This window comes from Apium graveolens, chromosome 9, assembly GCF_009905375.1.
Source record: "Apium graveolens cultivar Ventura chromosome 9, ASM990537v1, whole genome shotgun sequence".
NCBI classification, from domain to species: domain Eukaryota; kingdom Viridiplantae; phylum Streptophyta; class Magnoliopsida; order Apiales; family Apiaceae; genus Apium; species Apium graveolens.
Genome location: NC_133655.1, coordinates 239,970,941 through 239,980,747, shown reverse-complemented (window position 1 = coordinate 239,980,747; position 9,807 = coordinate 239,970,941). Strand labels below are relative to the sequence as shown.

General features: G+C 33.7%; 1 long non-coding RNA gene across 1 annotated transcript; it reads right to left on the bottom strand.

Moving 5' to 3' along the window:
- Nucleotides 1-2,808: 2,808 nt before the first annotated feature.
- Nucleotides 2,809-4,031, bottom strand: LOC141683436 (uncharacterized). The gene is made up of 3 exons (XR_012560284.1): nucleotides 3,752-4,031; nucleotides 3,609-3,666; nucleotides 2,809-2,853 (listed from the first exon to the last, which is right to left on the bottom strand). It is a non-coding gene; the product is annotated as an uncharacterized LOC141683436 (long non-coding RNA).
- Nucleotides 4,032-9,807: the final 5,776 nt, after the last annotated feature.

Genomic DNA, 9,807 nt, shown 5'->3' with positions numbered 1-9,807 from the left:
CATCCGATCCCGCGTTAGGACGCTCTATCGGATCCATAATCTGATCTCCAATAAGTAATAAAACATCATCGCGTTGTTGCTCCTCAACCTCAGGGTTCGGAGTCCCGCTACCATATACGATAACGAACTACGCTTCTATCACGATATTTATAAGGGTTCCCATAAGGGTTTTAACTGTCAGTACTACGTTAGGTAGCCCGACTAGGAACTTGGCAAGAGTTCTTATTATCTTAGTGAACTTATTATCTTAACGTCACATCATCTCTGAGGTTTATAACGCTTAGCTCTGATACTACTTCTGTAACACCCCCAAATTCGGGGTCGGGGATCCGGGTTGTCACGAGTTCCATTTCCCTTAATAACACCCAATCTTAATAAATAATCAACTACTCTGTACTGTGACCCCACAATAAACACACACATCACAAGTTATAGTCTCAGAGATGAACACTCAAAAAATAACACAAGTCCTTATATTCCACAATTATAAATCGTTACACCTTAAAAAGGTTCTGAATAAATTTACATATTCCTTGCCATTATTACAATTCATATTATACATAAGTCTGGTTCATCAATAGTTGAAAACCTAGCCTATTGGTAGCTCCTACCTCAGCTACGGCGGCATCAACGCTTTCAGAAGACTGCGGAACGTTTTCTAACCGCTTGCGAATTGGGAGCTTGGTCCTGTTCATCTTTTCTATCTGTTGTTGTGTGATGAAAGAAGAAAGCAAGGGTGAGCAGCAAGCCCACCAAAATAATATGTATAATGATTAACAATATATGAGCCTTCTCATAGTACTCATGAAAGTCTTGGTCAAAAGAAATGAACCAAGTTTGATATCTTAATGCGATGAAGTCGCAAAATATTCAGTATATATACATATATACTTTTCAAAATCTTGGAAGTCCTCTTCCATGCATAATATACACAGAGTTCCAGTTTATAATTGTATAAAAATATCGTTGCAAGGTGATCTCATATATCTACCCTTGTCTCAACGTTTTTCTGAAAATCTTTGATATGCATAAGATAATCATTAACTAGATATAAGTTGAAAATATGAAGTTACAAGATACCCCAATATACTTATATCTTTTCCAAATATTACTTGAACTACCACCGTTCAAGTTATAATCAGTTCAAAAGTTCATCACATAGATGAGACTACAAGACACGATTTGAATAGATTCAATCTTTGAATATCATTATAAATAATGAAGTTACGAGATACTTCATTAAATCCCGATATATATATACACCTATATATATACATTTCATACACTCCTTGAAAACCTCTGTTATGAAAATTATAAACAGAGTTGCAATATCCAATGAATTTGGAAAGGAGAAAACCTTGGCATAAACCTGATATCTTGCTGATCAGGCAAAGATACCAGTAAGTAACCTTTTCTACTAGTAGATGGACGAATTCCCCACTGGTCATCACCCTGGCCGCAATAGGACCTTATGCTGGACTGCCACTCAGCCACTTACGCATTTGATGGACTCCCACTGAGCCACTTACACTTTCATGGACGCCCACTGAGCCCATGTTGCTTATGCCGACTCAAATAGATGAACTTACTTCCCGAACGATGGGCAAGTAATCAAGATGTTTTCTCAAAACAGCAACCTCGTTGCGAATGTAAAATACACCACTGAGCCGGATCCCTCAAGTTTTGAACGAGTATTTAAATCCCCTTTAAAAGGAAGATCTTAAATATAAAAATGAGTTTTGGGATCCGCTCTAACTTTTAAAAATCATTTTGAAGACTCGAAAACACTTTAAAGAGTGTTTGGAGTAATGCTGATTTAATGAAATAAATCAGTCCCAATATATTAGAAAATATCTGAATATTATTATTTAAATAATATTCCCATAAAGAATAATCTTTATAAAAATAATTGAAGTAGAAGTTTTAAAACTTATACTTGAAATGAGTATTAAATAACCAAAGATATACTTATACGAAAGTACTATCTTTATTTGAATAATCAAAGATAAGTTTGATTATCGACACCTTATTCTTTAATAAAATAAAGAATATATCTCAGCAAATAATCGGAGTCATAGATCCTCAAATGAATATTCAAATAATATTCATTAAATAATATAAACTGAGTCATAAGCCCTCGAATGAATATTCAAATAATATTCAATAAATAATATAAAGGAGTCATAAGCCCTCGAATGAATATTCAAATAATATTCAAATAATAGAATAAAAGGAGTCATAAGTCCTCGAATGAATATTCAAAATAATATTCATTTAATAAAATAAAGAAGTCATAAGCCCTCGAATGAATATTCAAAATAATATTCATTTAATAAAATAAAGAAGTCATAAGCCCTCGAATGAATATTCCAAATAATATTCATTTAATAAAATAAAGAAGTCATAAGCCCTCGAATGAATATTCAAAATAATATTCATTAAATAAAATAAAGTTATCGAATAAACCTTATTCGATTAATAGTTTTAAAAACTATATCAATATATATATATAAATATATATTATACTCGGGAGCCTCGCCTCCCGGTTTTAGAAAAAGTTCACCTTTTGATCCCCTATACTAAGGGTATACGCAAATACCGCTTATCTCTAGCATAGGTATTATGCAACGAATAAGCATTTGAACCAACAGATATATAAATCAAGAATACGAAACAGGCATGCATATATATCATATCACATGCTACAATATATCGCAAGAATTTGCTAATAACAAATATGCATTTATCACAAGATCATGCATATACACATATACATCACAACAACAGTATAACGGGTAGAAAACTTGCCTGAGCGACTGGGGGTTACAAATGGCTCGGGACGAGTCTGGTAACCTATAAACAACATATAAGTTGGAATTAAACCGAAGTCACTTGTAAATCTATACTTTAACCAAATTAGACTCTAACGCTCGCTTTGCGCTTACTGATTCTCTTAAGTCGCTCGTATACCCTCGGCTCCACCATTTTTAATAAATTAACCATTACGAGTTTTAAGGAGATTCCTTCGCGAGTATCTTACCAACTGCCTATTACACTTTACATAAATGTTTCATACTCCAATTAGTCATTTAAGGTCTTTAACCTATGTTTCAAAGTAAGGCGAGGGGTAATGTTTCGTTCGCGAAACGTCGTTACTTAAAACGGCCGTTTCTCCTAAACCGTACATCGGAATCAAACGAACCACATATCAAAACGAAGCTCGTAAAATGAACTATCTAAAAATGGCAATGGTAAAAACCTAGCAGGGAGTTCTCGGGTCATAATGTTATGAACAAAAGCAGTCTAAAGTAAATCGGACATTACGACGGCTATGTTTACGCGATTTCCAAATTTTTTACCATTCTAAATCATATCAATCCAACTACCAATCAACAACAACTCAAGATACACATCAATGCTACTGATTTCAGTCATAATAAGCTCAAGGATCTCAATCCAATCATATATTATAACATCTCCAAATTCAACTAAACTACTTAACAATTAAGCTCGAATCATGCTTATCATTCAAATTACTACTCATCCATCCAAACCATCTCCAAACTTCAACATTCAAACTTATTCCTAAAGGGTGTGAAGATTTATACCTTTCTTAGAGGGTGGAAAGTTACTAGGAAGCCTTATGGAGCCTCCTACAAGCTTGATCTTTCCAAAGAAATCAAGAACACAAAGTTAGGCTTTGAAGTTTCTAAAAGTCCGATTTAAAGAACTGTAAAAATGAGGGTCTTACCATGCTTATTTGGATGAGACTTGTGAACAAGAGTTGTAGGACATCTCAATACCTTTCCAACGAGCTATAGAACACAACATTTGAGTGAGAAATAAAGGAGATACAGCAGTTTTAATGTGCTGGTTCTGTTTTGGCCGAGAGCAATGAAAATGGGGGAGAAAAAAGCTTGCTTGTGTTGACTTATTTTGTGGTGTAAATGGAATGGTAGGTGGATATTTGTTTGGCTAACTCTTGGTTAGTTAGTGGAAAGTGATGTAAGCAAGCCTATGTCACCACTTGCATCACTCTTGCCACTTGTCCTCTTCTTATGGTGGAAGCTTTTCATTAAGCTTAATCCTTGTTAATTAGGTGCTTTAATACTTGTATTATCCTTGCTAATCCCCTAGCTACTTGCCCAAGCTTGATCCTTAGTCGTTTAATTGCTTTACGACTCGTTTATTATTCATTCTCGTTGATCGTTTGAGGGATCATATCCGGGATCTTATTACTTGGGTTCCCCTAAACCTTTCTCAATATTTTATATTCCTTTTATGATCCTCTCTTATAACCCTTGAATTTAAATCCTTTTAATCATGTTACCTTATACTCAATTCTTTCGGTATCTGGTGGATTTTCGGGAAAAATCAAAGTGTCCGGATCCGAATTCTAATGACCTTTACATACACTCATTTAATTTATGGAATACTAATACGATCTTAGAATTTCCATAACAGTACTCCTATATAACGTGGTCTGATAATTTTCCTTAATCAGCATTGTCAGCAAAAGTTACTATTCATCCGTGTTTTAAAAATTCCAAAAATTGGGGTTATTACAATCATACTAGTTCCATGAGTATTAGATACATGGGTGATTGGATCTAGTGCAAGTGAGAGATTGTTAGTGTTTGTGCCCTAGAGACAACACTATGATATTTTAGTTAAAGGCATTTGGATTATTAATTTTTATGTTATATCGATTATTCCCTTTATAATTTATTAATTTTTAATTTACTGCGATATAAATGTTAGATTAATAAATGTCCTTAGAATATGATATGCAATTCTATATCTCTAAGTACGTGACTTAGAAATGAGATTATGAAAATAGTATCAATATTCCTAAAGGTCCCTAGTCGAGTATTATTATTAAGGGACAATAATAATGCATTAAGACTAGTGTGTTTGTTGACTCATGATCACATCTCATTGATCATAGGTATAATGATACTAAAGTCAAAAACACAGGCAGATGTATATGTATATGGTGCTGGACAGACCCGATGTGAGATTCTATATGTCTGTTGTGTCATAAGTAATTCCCACAGTGATAATGATGTAATGGTCCTTACCTAAGTCATTATATTTCTATTCGAGAATTAATATACATTGATTCCATTAAAAGTTATTCTTGACCGGGTAGTGATAAAAGTGGACATTGGGTATATTATGAATCATATGAGAAATATGAATGATCTAGAAGGGATTTAACCCTCCTATTTTAGGAGTGATATTATTGGTCTCCTGTGTGAGCTAGACTACGAAATGCGTGGTCACACTCAAATGTTGATTTGATATGATAGTCTATTCATTGATCAAGGAAACCTGGATTAAACATTGATGAGGATGACACATTACATGCCTCTAGTTTAATCTATAATATATGGTTAAAGGGATTATATTACATTGTACATTATTCATGAAAGGTTTAATCGATCACCGATTCAATTATTATTACTTGGTTAACAATGATGTATCACTAGATGCCGCTCATTGTTTGTGATTTTAAACTAGATTTAAAATTCGTTGCCAATGTAATAATAACCTATAGGGTCACACACAAAGAATGCTTGAAGAATTATTTAATTTAAATTGGATTTAAATTAAATTAAAGTAATTTGAATTATTTATAATATTAATTAAGTTTGACTTAATTAATTAGATAAATATTGATATTCGAATTTACTAATATTAATTATGAAATCCACTTATTAAATAATTAAGTGTGACTTAATTATTATACAAATAGGAATTTCGAGTTAATAATAACTCCTAATTAGTTAAGAGTTATAATTCTTTTTCTACTCTCTATATAATATCTCTTATGTGGCTGATTTTGCAAGCAAGACTTTTACTAAAACCCTAGCCACCAAGAGAGGAGATGGAGAGAGCAAGAAGAAACGAGTTTGTGCTAGTACACATCCAATCCTTGAGTTCAAGCATTCGTGTGGATACTGATAGAGCGTAAATCGCAAGAGCAGGATGCGTGGTGATTGAACAAGCTTTGGATCTCCATTAGTCAATCAATCGGTAAAGCTTCTTAAGGTAAACAATCTGATCTACGAATTAAATATATGTTTTTCGCATGGATCATGCGGCAGTTTTCGAAAATTATGATTTTTTACGTTTTTAATTACTGTTTCCGTTGCGTTTATGTGCTCAAAACCCAACATGTGTTTCATGAATGCTTGGCTTAGCAATGATGCAGATTATTTCTAATTTTAAAGAAAGCAACTCAAGCAAGTTGAGCTTCTTGATTATAAGAATTTTTGATATTCAGAGTGGAATTTAGTCAGAACTGACTTCTAAAAATAGAAGATGTTTCAAGCGATGTGCTCTCATTAATGCATGTAGATGCTTCACAGTTGCTCAACTAGATTCTGAAGTAATTCCTTGAGACAAATACAGATGGTCAACTGAATTAATAGTGTCTTTTAGAGAGACAACTAGTGAATGCACCCAGGAATTGAATATTATTTGGTTTGTCTTAGAGAGGCTCACTGTATCACTCAACTTACAGGTTCTGTTTTCTGACTAACTTCCTTGTAATCTGATAACTTATTTTTTTAATACTTGAAGACAAAAGGCGTTTAATAACTTGTGGGATGCCTTAGAGTTACTCTTTTAAGGTCAAGTTATTTACTTCTTGTTAACATAAGTGGCAATTTATTCATTCATTTTAATCATCATTCTGAAGATTGAACTAATGAAATAGTGTTGATTGTTAAACTCATTGTGGCAGCTATATGATTGTGACAATATCAAGATACAAGCATCAAATGTCCCAGAATTTAATTTTTTAATTTGTCTAAACATCATGAATTGATACTAAAGAAGATTTATCAAGTAGTTTAGAGCAAGCGTACTTGACTAATTTAGTCATCATTTTTAAGAAATAATCAGATGAATCAAGATTAAATACTGACAATTGAGCAATTTATCATAATCATAGCATACATACCAAACAAGGTAAGTTACCTTAATTTAGAGGATATACAGAGTTTCAGTTAACACCTTGTTTAAACAGATATTTTGGATAAATGGAAATGATGTTGAGCATAAACTATGGAGTTTTGAAAAGCACATATAAAGAAGGAGAAGATTCATATTGATATTAAGATTTATCAGTACAAAATATTTTAGACTAATCGAGAATTCACGAAGTTCTAATCCACGAATCTTCCTTCTTTGGATCCATCTTTTTCCTACTTTTTATAAACGGCTAGCCTGATGATTCATTCTTGCTCATGAAACTTCTCCCTTTCCATTTCCTGATGGATCTCATAGTTAAGAAAAACAGATGAAGTTCCCTTGAAAGAGCTCTGTTGAAGGTCCTCCAAGTGGTTTCTGGTATTTTTGTCACATGATAGACAATACCAATTATTCTGACAATGAACTTGGAGTAGTTGATTTGAACATCCATTTGAGATTTGATGGAAGAAGAGATAAACAAAGAGAGAGTAGGTTATGAAGATATGAGTGAGGACGATCAGGAAGCTGAATGAATATGTATATATGAATAGAATAAAACTGATCACCGGAAAGAAATGAGGAGGGAAGTGAAGAGTCTCCTGGATAAATAGAGAAAATAATTTAACCAATTTAGAAAAAAGTGGATTAATTATTCATGTCAATAATCAAAAAATAGAGATAAATAGTAGCGATGCTAGAGCACACAAATCAAGTCCAATCATAGCATGCAAGCATGTTTATCTAGTTATCACTCCTAAGCTCATCATTACACTAAAGCAAGTTGTATGACCATAAAAGAAACTTATCAGAGTGTAAGATTTTAGAATCTTGATTAGCGAATCTCAGAGAGGTTTCCTTTAGCAAGCTATTTCCACTTTTCTTCTCTTTCCTTGCTCAGTTGTCAATTATAAGTGGATTTTATATCTACTTGGAATGCTTCATTTAAGGCTTAAATTGATGTTTTGGGCTCAAGTATCTGGTATATTTGATGTATTTTTGTGTAATTGCATTCCAGGCACTAATTGGATGATGAAAGGAGATTTAAAAGGATTTTATGCTAAAAATAGATAAGAATTGGAAGTTTAGGACATTCTCAAGTTGAAGATAATCTCTTTAGCTTCGCGTGGGCAGTTGAATCGCTCAATTCTGACGAGCAGAACTCAAGATACGGCCAAAAGAACAAACAACAGAAAAATCCAGAAACCCTGCGCGCCCACTCCCAAACCCGTGCGCCCGCGCGGCCCTTTTTGCCCTAGAATCCTGATTTTAGTAGAAATTGATGTTTTTAAGAGTCCATGTCCATTGGGGCCTATATAAACCAATAAAAAGACATTTTTAACAAGAAGGAGCCAAGGGAGAGCATTGAGAAGACCTGGAGAGCACAAGACGGCTACGGAGAAGAAGACTTTTGTATTTTTCAATATAGTTGATACTTTTGATGCTTGTTTTCGATTTTTCTTTGAACCCTAGTACTCTTATATTGTTTATTGTCATGTTTTCATTGGAACCCATGGTGACGATGAGTTCGATTATGAAATAATCGTTGTCATGGGGTTCTAACGGATTTATCTATGGATTTTAATAGTTAATTGTTTTATAATGTTTAGTGTGTGGTGATTTATGATTTCCTAGTTTGGTTGTGCTTATTCGTCTTTGATGCGTACCTAACATCTAAGATTGTTTGTTAATTTCTATTGAAGCGACAGTGAATATAGAGGTTTAGAACTTGTCATACTGGCATAGGTTTATGTATGAATTAACATGCATAATTCGTGGGTAATTTTAACCATCTTATTCACCCTATGTAATCAAGATAGATAACTTGCTCTTCAACCGTTATGTTTTCAAATCTTATAGACATATAGGGTATAAGCATAATTGGTGTCTGCTATCATCTATATTAATTGTGGATGCTTAGTAGTAGGTATACGTACCACGAAAGTTGGCGTACACTAATTTCGTGTTATCTGATTAGTTGTCATCACCATCACATGCTAAGGTTAAAGACATAGACTTTGAATGAAGTATTTAATAAAGTTAGAATCCCGTATTTATTCTCATATAAGTAATTCAATCTTAATTCCTTTAGTTAATGTTATTTAGAATAATCTCTTAGTTAAATCAAAACTCAATTTGTTATTTGTCTTAGCATTGAATGATAACCAAACATTGTTGTATAAGCGCATATCTTGTTTAAACCAGTCTCTGTGGGAATGAACTTTAATTTAATCTATACTACTTGTGATCGCGTACGCTTGCGTGTATTTTCGCGTTTGAATTACAGCGAACAAGTTTTTGGCTCCGCTGCCGGGGATATCGGTGTTAAATTTAGTTTATGTGCTTGTCATCAGTGGTCGTTAAAGTTCACTGGCTCGGATTATTTTCTTACAAGGTTTACTTTAGTCGTGTGTTTCAGGTTCTCTAGTTTTTATTGCAATGGGAGAACCAGCAGCAGATACGAAAGCTTTGATGGATTATTCTCAACCGAAAATCAATGACATTCAGTCTAGCATTTTCAGACCAGTCATTGCTGCTAATACCTTTTCAATCAAGTCTAGCACGATTCAATGGGTACAGAAATCAGTCCAGTTTGGGGGTTCTCCAACGGAAGATCCCAATACGTACATTAGGGATTTTATAGAGATCTGCGACACCTTCAGGTTCAATGGTGTGTCTGAGGATGCAGTGAAACTGAGACTGTTCCCATTCACTCTTAGGGATAAGGCCAAGAGCTGGTTACACTCTCTACCAGCTGGTTCGATTGCTACTTGGGAAGATCTTGCTCAAAAGTTTTTCACTAAATTCTTCCTTATGGCGAAGACAACT